The sequence below is a fragment of the Nothobranchius furzeri genome, chromosome 1 (assembly GCF_043380555.1).
Source record: "Nothobranchius furzeri strain GRZ-AD chromosome 1, NfurGRZ-RIMD1, whole genome shotgun sequence".
Taxonomy (NCBI): Eukaryota; Metazoa; Chordata; class Actinopteri; order Cyprinodontiformes; family Nothobranchiidae; genus Nothobranchius; species Nothobranchius furzeri.
This window is the reverse complement of record NC_091741.1, coordinates 53,524,482-53,541,549: the sequence shown is the minus strand read 5'-3', so window position 1 is coordinate 53,541,549 and position 17,068 is coordinate 53,524,482.

Sequence of the window (17,068 nt, the reverse complement as noted above, 5' to 3'; positions counted from 1 at the left end):
ATAATTAGTATAAGTCCAAATATTATTCTCACTAGTCATTATTGAAATTAAAGGTGTCAACAGCCATTTTGTTAATATAAATTATTTTTATATATTAACTGCTGCAGAAGAAGGAATTAACCTAATAGGTAGTTCTAGGCCTTGTCTGTCACCTGCCATCCTCCTGGCCATTGGAGGCTGGGGTGTTGATGATCCAATCGATGTCATTGTAGCCTATGATGTCAAGGCTGAATGTTGGACCACCGTGGAAAAAAACATATTCTCTAAAACATCCCTGTCAAATTTGAGGCGCAGGTCTGGCACAAGTCATCCGTACAAGAACCCGGCTGTCTACCAAGGACAATATTTGTCAGAGCAGTGCACCCTTTGGCTCCAACTTTTACTTTTATTACATTCTGTTGTCTTCATTTCACCTTGTTTTTGTAAACCCATGCACTGGTTTTCAAGAATAAAAATTTAAATACAGCATGGTTTTATTGGAACTCCAGATTTTGAAGATTGCTACACATAAGTAATGGCAAATGAATGTATTGAAAATACATAGGGAGGAAATTTTAAATGCAGTTGTTTAAATGTGGAAGAGCTGTTTTTAGTCCAGCTCCAGCTGAACGTTTCACTAGAAAACAAACTGGAACACATTTTTTTCCACCATAAGTCGTGAGGCGTTTAAGTCCAAATGTGTCCAGTTTTTAAGAGACATCAGCCTCCTGAATATGAAGAAAATCTTGACCTTCCATGAAAAATCTGTCACAATGCAGACAAAAGCCAAGCCTCTGCAAAGTGTCTGAGTGAGACTGCACCTATAAAGAGACACTTTTCATCTTCATGAGCAGCGAAACCACTTTTTGGTGGTTTTTGCTCATCATTTCATGTGTCAGTGTTGATTTGCAGTTAAAACTTTGATAGCTCAGTTCACAACTGCAGTAAACAATCTATTCTATCCTCTTGTTGGGGCTGTTTACACCTTTAAATCAAACAGCTTTTCAAGATCAAAGCAATATTTTTTTCTCCCAAGATCCTTCACATTTAAGCCTTTTTTCTTAATTGTGATCTGCACGCTGTGGTGGCGAGCGTCCATCACAAAGCAGCGGAAACCCATTCTGTCCGTTGTTTGAAAGCACTCTCTGTGGCACACCGACCACAGATCCTAGCAGCGGAGCCTTGCAAATGTTCTGTGTAAAATAAATAGAAAATGAGAGCAGAGGTCTCTCCTGAAGATTTCTCAGCACATTAGGGCCAGGAAGCAGTTCGTTTTAATGTCAGTGGTGTATTAGCACTGCTTTGCGGTGTTTTGACTGTAACTATCCCAGCATTTAATCTAAATATACACACGGCATTCTTCTTCTGCTGAGCATATCGTTCAGACATATTTAAGTAATTACTGGAGATTTTAAAATAAACACACCCTGTGCACAGGCTCTGTTTTGTTAACATGACAATGGTTTCTACCCTTTTATATTCTAGATCCAGAACTATAAAGACTGAACCCAAAAAGAGAGAGAGAAAGGGAAACTGAGAGCTGTAGAACGATGCAGGAGGTCTCTGAAGGGGGGGGGGGGGGGGGGGTCAGATTAAGGGCCCTCATTTTTCACACAGTCTTAGTTGGACAAATTTCCATAATTAAGATGCTGACCTCGCAATTGCTAGCATGTATAACATTGAACTGCACTATTATGAGTTCATTGTCTTATTTTATATCCCTACATTTTCAAAATGTATTTTTATGTTATTGTTATGCAGAAATCAATTTTTGACTAACATTGTTTGCCTAAGAAAGTTTTTGGCTGAGAGCTACAATGACAAATCCGCAAAGAAATTAGCATAAAACTATTTTTTATGCCTCTTAACAACGTGCCAACATTGCATGTAAAAACAAACAAAAAAATAATTAAGTGGTTCTTTTGCATTTGTCTAAAAACCCCAGCCAATGACACGGCTCGAATGAAAGCAACGATTGGACCATCCGGTTGTCTGTCTCACTGAACTTTTCGCACTGCCGCTCCTGGGTTCTCCATTCCTTACGCGCTTGTGCATTTTGCAACAGAACACCTCTGGTGTGAGAGGTTCTCCACTCAGTATTAAGCTTGGTTTGTGCTTGACGCGTCCGCGAGGTTCGCACGGCTCTGCGCGGCAAAATTGCGTCATTTTCACAACCACGCCCCTCCACCGCGCCTTCGCACGGCCCAAACTTTTCGCACCGCGCACCTAGGAAATTTTCTAAGCACGTGGACGGTCGGACGCGGAAAAACATGGCGGACTGGCAAGAACTAGTATGACAGAGGTTCGTAAATACAGACATTTGTATGACTCAGCTCTCAAAGATCACCGTGATCAACATGTTGTTAATAATTCTTGGAGAGAAATAGCTCGCACTGTCAGAAAAGACGAGGACACTGTTAAAATGCTGGAATGCCATGTTGTAAACAACAGTAATTTTTACTTCTACTATGGTGTAGTGTTGGATGCATGCCGTAGAGCTCCATGCTGCCCCGTTCAGTTTGGGAGAATATTGGCTCACTGCAGAGACGAGCCCCATGAACCATAAACGCTGCAAGTTGTGAAGCGCGTTCCATCCGCGAGCCGCATCACCAAGTGGAAAGTGATTGCGTCAAGCATAAACCAAGCTTTACCAGAGAGGAAGAAACTGCTACCACTTTGACTTTAGGACAAACTGTCAGAGTCCCAAAAAGAAAAACACCAGTTGATGTCGGAGAGAACACGGCGACTGGTGTTTGACGCGCTCTTGTTTACTCTGGCAATGCAAGGTTTCTGGTATGTAACGGATGTGGCCTTGGGATGATGACTGCCAGGATGGGTGAGTTTGACTGTGTTTGTGCTTAACAGCTAGCTTGTTTTGCAGATTTGCCATAGCAGTGTTAATTATCATAAAGATCGAGTTTGCTCATTGGTGGCACAGAGTCCAGAATGTTATGAAGAGTGATCAGGTGAATTTAATTTAATTGGTAAAACCAACATTTCCTGTTAATAAATTTATGGTCACGATATTGAGCAGCAATCCATCTACCATCGAGAGAAGTCCTCACTGTCTGGCTCCAGTCAGTTGTATTTAACATCTAGGGGTTTATTCACACACACACACACACACAAAAATGCTTCTTATGGCTGAAATTTAGATGTGACTTCCATTAATGGGATCAACATCTTCATTTGCAGTTGCATTATCTCCACTTACTGTCAAAACAATGGAGATACATGTGATTCCCAGACAAAGTGCAGAGTTCTTGACACCACTTCAGATCTTTGGCTGCTTGAAATACCAGTCAGAAATGCAGAGTGAACACAGTCATAAAGGAGGTCAAAGACTGTAGAAGTTATTAGTTCACTGGCTTTTGGTCAGTTTTGGTCTTTATTTATTTATTTTTTTTATTAAACTCTCATTTAGAGAATATTAGTTGAACAATCTCTTTTCTGACAATGAAATTTTCACATCGGATCAATATGTTATAATTTAACAATGAATAGTTTATTTTACATCGAGCTTTAGAAATTAAATCTAGTTCTTTTAAAACCTGTGTACATCTTTTATTGCAAAATAAAGCATTTTTGACTTCTGTCGTTTTTCTTTTCACGTCTGTTTTAGCACTTTCTCACTAATATCTGCTCTTAACAATAATTCTTTCTGAATTCAATTTAATAATTTCTTGGACACAATAGTCAATATGTTGCTGGGACTTAGAAATATTGATGTGAAACTGGGTTTTGGACTTCCTGACAGGTGTACCACAGTCTGTGAAGATCTGAGGTGAACTCAACTCTGGTACTCCACAAGGATGCATACCAAGCCACTCCTTGTTTTTCCAAATTATGGTTGATTTGCAAGAACAGTGATAATCATTTTGTCAAATTTGCAGATGAGACTTTTGTTTTTGGTTTGTTCTCTAACAGTGATAAATTATTGTTAAACAAGAAGTGGGGGAACTTGGGTTTTGGCATAAAGCAAACAACCTAAACAACAACAAAAAAAATGGTAAACTTCAGAAGAAGAGCTTCATCATTCTGCTTTGACCTTTCCAGATTAATGTGAGAAAGTAAAAAAACAGACCAGATAAATCTAGACATTGAGAAATGTATAATTAGTCTACTTTGATAGCTGCTGTTAGATCCTAAAATAAGCAATAACAACACATGATTGATGGACAAGTTTTCAGAAGACTTTAAGAGACAAATCAAACAGTTAAGACTATTTTTATCAAATGCACTAAAGAAAGGCTTTAGCTGAAGTGGAACACTATTCTGTAAAATTTGGTAACTATCAAAATAAATTACCAAAGCTTTAAAATGACCAAATTGAATTACCAAATGGGACTGGACTTTACTGCAGTTTTCTTTCCAACACCTGTATCTACAGTCTGCTCCTGATCAGTCCAGGGTAAACTCATCACTCTCCCTCTAGATCCTCTGTGGAAATCTGGAAAATGTGAGAGTGGTGTAAATAATTAAGGAGAAAGACAGAGCATGAGTATGAGGTCAGCCAAGATTGTAATAGTTACAGTCTGAAGCAACTTCTGTTGACTTTTTCTTCCCGTGAAAAGCTTTTGCTTCTTATTTAATGTTCATTTACATAGCACAGCATGCATATTTCAAGCTTTGTGCTTGGAGAAAAACCACCATAGCAGCTGATGCTGATTGGAAGTAATATAAAGATTCATTCTGTGAGCACTGCTTTCAGTTGCCTTTATAATGAGCTGGTTCTGGGCCTAAACCCCTGAGGGCAGTATAATCACAGTTTAATGAGCTGTGTCAGGATCAGCGCTGAGAGCTGAGGGCTTTAGAGAGTTCCTGACAAGGCTGCAGGCCTTACCTGTTACCCCAAATGCTCCCATTACAGCAGCATCTGGATTTGATGGCTATAAAACAACACTTGCGTGACTGTTACTTAAACCTTCTGTAAGTCTACCAAATCTATTATTATTTGTACAAAAGGTAGTTTTAAATAATTAAAGATAAGGTCAATTCATTCATTTGTAGGCGAACATGCAGGGGTTTATAGGGGTTGGAGGTAGAAGTATTAGGGTTAGAGTTCATAAAGCAGCTTGGGGTTTTTATTTGACATAAACAAAACAAACAGGGAGACGCTCGCCCAACAATGAGAGAATGCTAAATGAAAACAAATGACGTTTCTTGTCATTCAGAGAAGAGTATTAAAATAAATAGAAAGGACTTGTATGAAGTGAACCAGGAAATGTTTGGGCAGACGTGTGACCTCATCGCCAGTGTATCCGGTGCTTTTCACTGAAAATGTAAGCGTCGCGTAACGTCCACGAAATGTAGTACACAGCAATTAGCCATTTTTATAGTAGATGGGTTTCCAGCGGCCGCAGGAATTCAAACGCTAATGCAGAGTAAAACATCCAGAAACTTTCAAAATAAAATACATTTTGATACATGCATATCTTTTTCCTTGCTTGTTATCGCATGAACAGCTGAAATCACGCATGGCCTTGCATTTTGATTTAATGACCTCGCGGGACCCACCGCGAGGAACACTTTTGCTGCCATTCCTGCTGGGAAGGGAGCTCGCGGGTAAGACACCTCCGTTACAGTGTCACACTAGGGGGGACCAGATTTTCAAACAGGTTTGATTTTAGACGAGTGAATCTGAGATATACGCCTGCTCTTAACTTGGAAAAAGGGATTTTATCTATTTAGCTTTTCTTACATGAAACATTGACAGAAAACTGACCAATTTGATTTCACTCAGAGCTTTTAAATGAAAATTCTAAGTATTGTAAGTTGAACTATTTCTTTTTTTAAATTCACTTCAAAAATGTATTTATTGTTTGATGCTGCCCATCTAGTCAAGGTCACCCACGAAAAGTACACTTTTAATCTCAGTGGGGGTTTAACCTGATTAAAGACAGGATAGACGCACAAAATGAATAAATAAATAAACTGACAGGAGATTTGACTGAAACGTTTCAGTTTTACGTGGTTTGGACAGCCTGGATCGTGTCCTGAGCGGGTAGCAGGATTATCTTTATAATTCTGAAGTTATCTCTATGGCTTCAGTCTGAAACTGGTCACACAACCCTGCAGCACATACAAGCATGTTTTCAGAGTGCTGGTAGACATTCTTACTCCAAGCAGAGTTTCTCTGAGTCAGTCTGACCTTATAACCATAACCGTGATAAGCATGACACTTGAGTTTTCATTCCTTTACTTCTGCACACTTTTCTTTTTTGCTTCTCTTTTTACTTGCAGCGGTAGTAATGGTGTTTGCTTTTGCAAAGCTACTTGGTGAATAAATTAGCTTTTCCACCACAAAGGAAATAAACATAGTCTCTACAGTAAGGTTATAATGTTTTGATTCTGACCAGAAGACCCACCCCCAATTCTTTAAACTCCTTGAAAACAAAAATTATAGGAGCAGAAAGTGTATATTTGTACAAGTGTTTCACTTAGACTGGTCCCAGATATTCTGAATGAGACGAGGTGAAGGAGGATTTCTGGAATCTCAATATTTTTCCACTCAGAGTTAGAGTTAGAGTAGAGTGCCTCACCTCTCAGGAATTTCTCTGCAGGCACTACTGAGCCATCTCTGTCCTCCTGCATTACTGTGTTTACTATTATTGTTAAGTTCCTCCCCTTTTTTTGTTTTGCCTGACTGTGGAATAAGCATCAGCAGTGGTGGCAGCGCTTCAGTCTCTGAACCATTAAGCTCTATTTTTATTGGACATAAACTTTTTTGCTACATTTTGCAGGACACACCTAGTTCTCTTGTCGATTATGATCCCTTTGTTTTCTTTGGGTTTAGAAAAGGGTGAGAAATTCACGACAGAGGATCTATAATGCAATAATTGATAACATGTGTAGAAGGAAGTAACTCGATATGAGCTAATGTAGAATACAAACTCAAGCCACCTGTTGCGGGTTTTGACAGTAAAGTTTAACTCCCATGGCTGCAGAGACGATTCTTACCCTGAGCAGTTCAAGTGAGGACACAATGGACATCAGTCAATCAGCTTGCTGAGTCCAAAGTCCAAAATGTAAAAGGTTTGGCTCTGCATGTGGCACACATGGATTTGCAAGGGTTGGAAAGGTCCCGTTCCAGGATGTAATATTGAGAAGTGAATATTATTTCATTTTTAATCATTTAGAAACTGACTGCTCAAATTTTCTAGTTACTTTAACCAGACTGGTTCACATGTTTTCAGTATTTTATAATCTCAATAAATGTTTTGGGTCAAGACTAAATATGTAAAATTACCCCATATTTTCCATCCAGATGTTTATTTATGTCATACCAGGGCTGGGCGATATTGCCTAAAATCAACATAACGATATATTGAGGATTTCACCTCGATGACGATTAATGGACGATGACTACAGGTATACGCCAAAACAAAAGTCACATGTATTACGTTGAGTCACATATTTACGTGACTCAAGGTGGTACAGCTTCTTAAAGGGACGTGAACTTTGCCAACCTACACACATCTTTTCAGTTTTTACTATCAAATTTATTGACATGGGAAAAATTATCTCGATAAGAGTCAAAAATTTCGTTAACTATAAATTTTTGATTTATTGCCCAGCCCTATGTCATACCCATTAGCTTAGAGTGTGGTGAAACATCCTAGAGAACTACATGTGGTTCATTGTTAGATATACAGGCATGTGATGTGAGGCATTATGCAACTTTTTCCCACATTTATCCTCATTGTTTAACATCAGGTAGCTACCTCTTAACACCCATAAAGATGCTTATAACAAGAGTTTAAACGAAACACTTGAGACTCTGGATGACTCTCTTGCTGTCTGTTTCCTTGCATTATTGTGGCATCACTGTTGTTCCATGTAAATGGGACATTGCTTTACATAAAGAAAGACTTGAGGAAACATTGATTGAAGGGTGTAAAAACTGAGGTGCAACAGAAATGCATTAAAGTTATAATAGTTCTATGGTCTATGCAAAACAGGTTACTAAATATTTAGCACAAATGAACTTTTATGGGAAGTCGATTCATTCGTTTTGACATTTTCAGAGCATTCCAGAATGAGCCATTTTAGGTGCATTATACAATATTTTTGTTACAATAAAACTGTTTCTTTTTTATCTACTGTATATCATTTCACTCCCACTTACACCCTGATTAGCTGCTATAAAGTATCAGGTATCAGATATCTGGGAGGGGCTCCGGTTAGAAATGCTGCTACAGCAGCATCAACAGGGGGTTTCCCTTATTGTGATGTCACAATACATTTCCTGAATCCAGACGCTGAAAGAAAATGGAAATGCAGATTTTATTTGTGACTGGAATGTTTAAAAAGGCATAGGTCCACTTCACAAATGGATGCAAACAGTTTGCATAATATGTCCCCTTAAATTTAAGTTTAACACCATCTCTGCATATAGTGGCTGTGCTGACTGTGTAGTCAAAGCACAAAACTGGAGAAGGACAAAAGTGACCAAATCTTGTTGTCGTGTTCATGTAAGGCAATTATTGCAGCCAAATGTTGCCAGAAAGTTTGCTCAAAACATTTGGATGATTAAAACAAATGTAAACCTAAAGATTAGCAAGCATGAAAAATTGCAATTATTGTAAACACTTTGCTCTACTTGAACTACCAATATGTCCTGTGGTTTTAACTTTGTCCAGTGCAAGGGAAGCGAAAAAGACCAAGAACAACAAAAAGACAAACGATTAACCTATAGTTGTGGTTTTAATTACCTAAAAGGCATTGCCTCCTCTCTATAGAGCTATGCAATACTGGATGAGGCTCAAATTGCCACATCAGGAAAGGAGGCATGCCATATCTAATAATAAGCACTGGGTAATTTATTGCTTTGTAAATAAGCCAAAACAAATGTTAATATTCAGAGGTGGGAAAGTGTTTGTGTAAGAGTGGAGGGATGCAAAGTTTAGGTTATAAGGTCAGAGAGGTTAGAATATAGGGACTTTCCAAGTCACCCTATGTTTACCATCACACCAGTCACCCATAAAATAAAGGTACATATACTAGGTAACCATATGAGGATCTTCAGAGGTTATGTCCCTTAATCTGTTGTAGCTTCCTACAGCTGCTACACAAAGCGTATTTTTGTTTAAATAACCTTTTGTCTGTAGTTAAAGAATTGGATTATAAACTCTTCAGTGTCTTTCATTATCTGTGAACAGCAAAAACTAGCAGCAGCAGCAGCAAAAATACCCTCATATTACTCAAAATGGTTGCAATTGTTCTTAAACAAATAAACCTCATGTTCTGAAATACCCCGACAGCTCCCAAGGCAAAAGCACGTCGATGTGTCTTGTCAAGAGTGGACTTTTGGCATTGGCGCTATTCTCAAGTGCCCTTCTAGTTTGGTACAGAGTTACTTACATAAACAAAGAGTGGGGTTGTGTGTTTAGTGTAATATTTCTTCATTTAAATTTCCAAATCACTGTGGAGTCATTCGTTTCAGCAGCTCAGATAACACCTAGACTTTTAGAGATGTATACCCAAGAGTTACAAAAAAAACATTAATGCTCATGAAAATATAAAAACCTTTTCTTATTTTTCAGTACCATCATTTCTAATCCTTTCTCCATGTGTTCAGGAACTCTCCTTGCAAAAGTTTTCTTTGGTCCTCTTTTCTCTCAAAACCTGTAAAATGTAACGTGAAGACACGCTGAGTCCATTTCAGTCCTTGAATTTTACTGTAATGGATTTTCAGTATTAAAGACGTCACTTTGAACTATTCCCTGACCTTCAATAACAGACTTGCTACTATCTTCAGTGTCCTTGGGTGGAAAAAAGGGCCTTCATAACCGTTTCCAGATTTTTCCTTGGAAAGGTTACGTTACTGGAGCAAATCCTCTGAGACTTGATAACACTTGATATAATAGCTAGAAAACTTGTGGAAAGTCTCAAGGTTGCCTGGACAGTGGCTGGATTGTGGCTTCTGTTTAAAAAAAGTTCTTTAAAAAACGCATAAACAAGAGGAAGGACACGTATGAGCAACATGGTGTAAAAACAAACACAAATATCCCACACACACGTGGGCCGATAACATTCACTTGACATCTGTAGTTGAAAATCAGCACAGGCACCAAGAGATAGGCAGCTCTAATCTCCGGAAAAAGCACACACAGAGACGAACGGCTGATTGGCAGCTCAAAGACGGAGCCTATTTGGCAGCTCGTAGAGTTGTCAAGTAATTTTCCCTCTCTGCAAATGGCTCCTCTGTACGTGGCTGCCAATCAGACCTGCATTTTTAAAACACATCTAATTACAGCTTTTAAAAAAATTACAGACAACAAACTAATGATGGGTGGGGCATAATGACGTGTGCCAACTAGTCAAGTAAGAATAAAAACAACACCTGTTAGTGTATTTTTCTGTATAGTGAGCTGTAATTATCACTCATGTGGATGTTTGTTGTGTTGGACTGTTTAAACCACTTCACAATGCCTTTATGGGCAGAACACGCTTCATCTAGGTTATTACTTTAATGTTATATAAAAGGGCAGCGCAGTGGTTAGAGCTATTGCCTTGCAGCAAGAAGGTCCTGGGTTTGCTTCCCAGCCTGGGATCTTTATGCATGGAGTTTGCATGTTCTCCCTGTGCATGCGTGGATTCTCTCCGGCTTCCTCCCACAGTCCAAAAACATGACTGTTAGGTTAATTGGTCTGTCTAAATTATCCATAGGTGTGTGTGCATGATTGTTTGTCCTGTGTGTCTCTGTGTTGCCCTGTGATGGACTGGCACTCTGTCCAGGGTGTACCCCGTCTGATTGCCCATTGACCGCTGGAGATAGGCACCAGTCCCCCCCGCGACCCTACGTGGACAAAGCGGGTTCAGACAATGGATGGATGTTACATAAAAGGAAGGTGGGGGTTAATCTTTGGAATAAATTATGTAAATAATTACTGGAAAACTGTTCCGTTTTATCCAAAATAATAAAGTGATAGACATCGTCCAAAGGATATAAACTCCACTTGTGCACAAAAAACGACTGAAGTAAATTTCTAGATGAGATCTGTTGATATATTTGGCAGAGGTGCTCCTAAAAGGGGGCAGTTGCCCTCTACAAACACAATGGCCCCCCATTGGCCACCCTGGCCATTCAGTCCATATTTTTATGAATATGAATTTAGGAGAAGAAGAAAAAATTGTTCCATTTTTTTAAAACCTTTTTAAGGCAGTATTTTGGCCAAATTAATCTAAGTTATCCTGTGAGAATTTAATGTTTACAATTTATCCTGATTTATTCACTCTTGCAAATCCAGTTTCTCTTTTTTGTTTCTGATTTATTTTGTTGGTTGCCAACTCCTGTTAAAGTTGTCAATAATTCAGAAAATCTAAATTAAGGAGGGTTTGATATACCTGTGGAAATTCTTTATGTATACTTGAGAGAAAATGTATTTATCAAATATTCAAAATTTAGGAAACTATCACAAACTCAGTTTCCTATGTGTTTTGTTTTTTTCCATTGATACATCTATGGTGAGATACTGGGATTAGTTCAAAATGTGCTGGTCAGTTTATCATATTGAGGTTATTTGAATAAAATTGTGAATTATACAGATGTTAATATATTAAAACTCCAAGAATTATCAGTGGCCTCCATCTGGTTGCCACCTTGAAAATATTCTAAAAGCAACCTCGACATTTAGATCCTTATTTCTCCGGCTTGTCTACTTTTGCATACATCATGATGAGAGATGCGTCTACGTAGTGGCACTTATGGAGTAGACCACCCTGCAGCTAGCCAGATAAAAGACTCACTACAGTGTTTCTTTATGTGCACGTCCATGTTTGCTCATGTCCTCTCTCCAGGCTCCAGACACTCTGCTGCATTCTTACAATAAAATTATGTTGCAACGGGATTTTCTGTTTAAAATTTTATGAGTAAAGATATTTAAAAGTTTTTTTAGATGAACAAATAAATGGGATGGTGGAAAAGTAGTATAGGAGAGCAGGAGTTTGACCTTTATCATTAGTTGCCTCAACAAATGGCGAGGTGGTCTGGATAAACTTGGACACATATGAGAGACCACATACAGACAAGGCTGACTGACTCACCCTCAGGCCTGAAAATCTATGTGTGTGGCCTGTGCTTTGCTGAAACCCCCACTCTTCTTCTTTCTACCTCTTTTCAAGCTGTTTTTGAACCTCTCCCTTTTTTCTCGTTTTAAATTTTGAGATTAAAGGCAGCGGAGCAAGGGCCAGAAAAAAGGGTTGAGCACTTGCTCCACGCGTCCTTCAGTTTCCTTTCTTCTTCTTTTATCTCCTAACTTATTTCAGCTGGTTTCATACTTAGGTAACAGAAGCAAAATATAAAATAAACTTTTCAAACTCCATTTTCTCTCACCTACACCTACAAATTTACTTTTTTGTGCGTCATATTACCTTTTAACTTCCTCTACACATGCTTCAACAGCATTTCTCCGGTTTGGGGGATGGTTAAGACCTCTTGCATGCTTGGCAGGGCTGCAGCTGTACACTGCACCTGCAGCTTAGGGAAGAAAAAAAATCAGTGCAAATGTGCAACCGGAGCTTGACTTGGAACACTATTTTATTATCCCTAAATCTTTTTTTCTCACTCAGGCAGGTTTAATCAGTTTCAGAGAAGCTGTGTGAGAACTTCGTGGTATTATATTTGTGTTGGGATGACAATAACAATGCCCCAGGCTCCAGTAATTTGTAGAAGACGGCATCTTTCACCAAGGAGCTACAACCCCTGTCAACCTTTTGCTTTTCTAATTCAAATCCTTCCAGAGCTCTTTGCTTGAGGGTTGCAGGTGTGAAAGGAAAAAAGCTGATCCAACGTAACAATTGATGACGTTGCATCTTTCAGTTTGATTTATGGCAATGCTGCTTAGTTGCTGCACTTCCATAAATCACCTAATTAGTAAAGACAACTTCAAGAGAGTCTGAATGTTTACAAGCTTTGAAAATGAGGTCAATAAATCTCTGTAGAGCTTTCATAATTGAATTGGTGGCTGGTTTTAATGGACATTTGTGATTTTATTGCTGCTGCTGCTGCTGCTGCTGGTACCTGCATGCTAGCAGCTGAATCATGAAGCGGGTTCTCACTTGCAGCGAGATGTTTTCAAGTTATCACCAAACCTCCAAATGTAAAATCTGGTTAACAGGCACCCACGGAAGGCACTTTGCATGGAAGATTAGAGTTTCAACAAGCTATTGTTGTTTCTAAGTAGCAGATAAGAGAGATCACTCCCAGACAGAAAATACAGGACTGTTAGTGGTGATGAGAGAAAGGAGGCTTGCTGCACTGTGGCAGGATGTGAGGCTGCATTTAGGGTCAGTCCCTCCTGGTTAGGAAAAATCAAAACCATAATTACCTCTTCCAGTTGTTTGGAACCACAGGCCAGGTGTTCAGCTGGAAACAATGTGTGACACTTGAGATTTGGAGTTCAAGCATCTGCACACACTCACAAGCACACATTCTCACACACACGCACACACAATAAAAACATACTCAGACCCCTAAAACCTGAGTGAGTTGAACAAACAATCTTAGCAGCAGTCAGTGCTCCTCTCTCACCACAGCCATTCATCTTCCTGAGATGAGTCCTGACACTTGGGAGCCACATAGGAAACTGTGGGAAGATTTTTACGTTTATGACCATGCGACAGCTTCAGAAACGCCTGTTTGGACAACCAAGTACTCACATTTTTGTCACTCTGTTCTTGTAAAAAAACGTTATTTTGTTCTTGCAGCCATGTTTTAGTTTTCTCTTTGGGTGACACTTTTACAACTACCCCAACAGCCTGCTGAACTTTTAATAAAATTACAAATACAATCATTGGTTGACTATTGGCACAATTTAGCATCAAACCACTTCTGACCTTAAAGCATCCATGGATTATTAGAATTAGTGCCTTCGTCAGAAACCTGATGTATCTAGTTCTAAATATGCTTACTGCCTTCTGGTGGAGGATCTACAGGTGGCAAGGGCCAATTTTACTTAATTGTACACAAAACACTCAGGCCCCAATGCTGTCAGGCTCTGCATTCCCATTAAGAACTTCTGACCACAAACAACATTAATGTTGAGCTGCCACATTCAGCCTTTTATACATTGTTTTTTTGTTTTTTATCACATTCATTATTGTTTTTATTAGCTTTCATTAATGTGAAGCAAAACTGTTAACTTGTAAGAAAGAAGAAAGAAGACAATCTTTTCTATAGCGCCTCTCAAGATAAAAACAACGAGGCGCTTCACAAAATCAAAAAAATTTAAATAGAAAAAATATTTTAGAAAATGATTAAAAATATGTTTAAAATAAGCACAAATGGACAATTGTGATAAAAATGTGAAGAAAGGGAGAGAGAGTAAATAGAAAAGAGAGAAATAAGTGGATCATGGGGAAGGCGGAATAGGTGGGGAGAGCAGAATAAGGAGAGGGTGGTGATGAAGGTCATGCAAAAAACTTGTCTTCAGAATAGTAACAAACCTCACTCACTCACTCACTCACTCACTCACTCACTCACTTACCTTGAAAAGGAAAAAGATGCTACTGTTCTGCTGTGTGAGGCACCACAAGGCTCTGTTTTAGGCCCACTCCTGCTCTTTGCTAGATATAAACACCCTCTTGGACAGATTATTAATACATTTACCACCACTTTTATGCTAATGACATTCAGCTCTTCTGCTCCTTCAAGCAACACTGAGTCTGAAATACTCAGGTGCTCATCAGAAGTTGCTAACTGCTTAAAATAACAACTCAGTTAAAATGCTTCAGAATGTGGTTCTGCTGACCATACACAGCAAATATACAATTGTCTGTATATTGACTTGCTAAAAATTTGTTAAAAATCCACGATGTATTTTTACTCCTGTTAAGTAATGAAAGATGAGTGCTAAATTTATTTTGTAATAAATGCAGAGCAAGGATTGAGTAACCCAAAACACATTTAAAAAATGCTAGTGTCGTCTTTCTTGCTTTTTTCCTCTGCACAATACTGACAAAAAGGCAAGAAATTGTGTGCAAACAACTAGAAGTGGGCATGCTGTTGTATGCAAAACATAGTCATCAAGCTTGAAGCTTGTAAAAGTTTACCTGTGACTGAGTAATTTGAAGTTGTAAATTAAGCTGTCAGCCTTTGAATTTATTCTGAGAAATTCAAGTTTGTGCATGTGTGAAGAATGTGTGCATAGAAAAGAACAAGAGGCGTTGTACAAACATGACTGATATAAATGTGTATTTTTAACCACCTAACAAGTGATTTGATTTAATTGACAAAAACACAACTGAATATTTTTGTCGTCTTCCTCCGCTTATCCGGGTCCAGGTCGCGGGGGCAGCATCCCAACTAGGGAGCTCCAGACCGTCCTCTTCCCAGCCACCTCCCCCAGCTCCTCCGGCAGGACCCCAAGGCGTTCCCGGACCAGATTGGAGATGTAACCTCTCCAACGTGTCCTGGGTCGACCCGAGGGCCTCCTGCCGGCAGGACATGCCCAAAACACCTCCCCAGGGAGGCGTCCAGGAGGCATCCTGACCAGATGCCCAAACCACCTCAACTGGCTCCTTTCGATCCGGAGGAGCAGCGATTTTACTCCGAGTCCCTCCCGAATATCCGAGCTCCTCACCCTATCTCTACGGCTGAGCCCGGCCACCCTACGGAGGAAACTCATTTCTGCCGCTTGTATTCACAATCTCGTTCTTTCAATCATTACCCAAAGCTCATGACCATAGGTGAGGATTGGGACGTAGATCGACCGGTAAATCGAGAGCCTGGCTTTCTGGCTCAGCTCCCTCATCACTGCAGACGCTGAACCAATCCGCCTGTCGATCTCCCGATCCCTCCTACCCTCACTCGTGAACAAGACCCCGAGATACTTAAACTCCTCCACTTGAGGTAGGACCTCTCTCCCGACCCGGAGTTGGCAAGCCACCCTTTCCCGGTTGAGAACCATGGTCTAAGATTTGGAGGTGCTGATCCTCATCCCAGCCGCTTCACACTCGGCCGCGAACCTACCAATCAAGAGCTGAAGGTCAGAGCTGGATGAAGCTAGGAGGACCACATCATCCGCAAAAAGCAGAGACGAGATTCTCCTGCCACCAATCTCGACACACTCCACACCACGGCTGCGCCTAGAAATTCTGTCTATAAAGGTAATGAACAGAACTGGTGACAAAGGGCAGCCCTGGCGGAGTCCAACCCTCACTGGGAACAGGTCCGACTTACTACCGACTATGCGGACCAAACTCATGCTCCTCTGGTAAAGGGACTGAATGGCCCTTAACAAAAGGCCACCCACCCCTTACTCCTGGAGCGTCCCCCACAGGGTGCCCCTGGGGACACGGTCAAAAGCCTTCTCCAAATCCACAAAAACACATGTGGATTGGTTGGGCAAACTCCCATGCCCCCTCCATCACCCTTGCAAGGGTATAGAGCTGGTCCACAGTTCCACGGCCAGGACGAAAACCACATTGCTCCTCCTCAATCTGAGATTCAACTATCGACCGGACCCTCCTCTCCGGTACCTTGGAGTAGACCTTTCCAGGGAGGCTGAGGAGTGTGATCACCCTATAGTTGAAACACACCCTCTGGTCACCCTTCTTAAAGATGGGGTCACCACCCCGGTCTGCGACTCCACAGGAATGGTCCCTGATGCCCACGCAATGTTGCAGAGACGTGTCAACCACGACAGCCCTACTACATCCATAGCCTTGAGATACCCAGGACGAATCTCATCCACCTCCGGGCTCCGCCGCTGTGTAGTTGTTTGACTACCTCAGCAACTTCTGCCCCAGAGATTGGACAGTCCATCCCCAGGTCTCCCGGCTCTGGCTCCTCCTCGGAATGCGTGTAGGTGTTATTGAGGAGCTCCTCAAAGTATTCTTTCCACCGCCCGACTTTAGAGCTCCGGACATCACGTGACTCTCAGAGAGTAGAGGCCATATTGGCAGGCAACAAAGGTAAACAAAATGAACAGGATTGGCATGGATTTTACTCCGTCTGAGTTTACTTCACACTTTAAAACCAAAGAAATTATTTTATATAGTCAGAAATCAAATAGACTAAACATCTCCGACCCTTGCCATGCCCCTGGGATACTTTTTAAAAACGCCAGAAGCTGTCGGAGCGGAC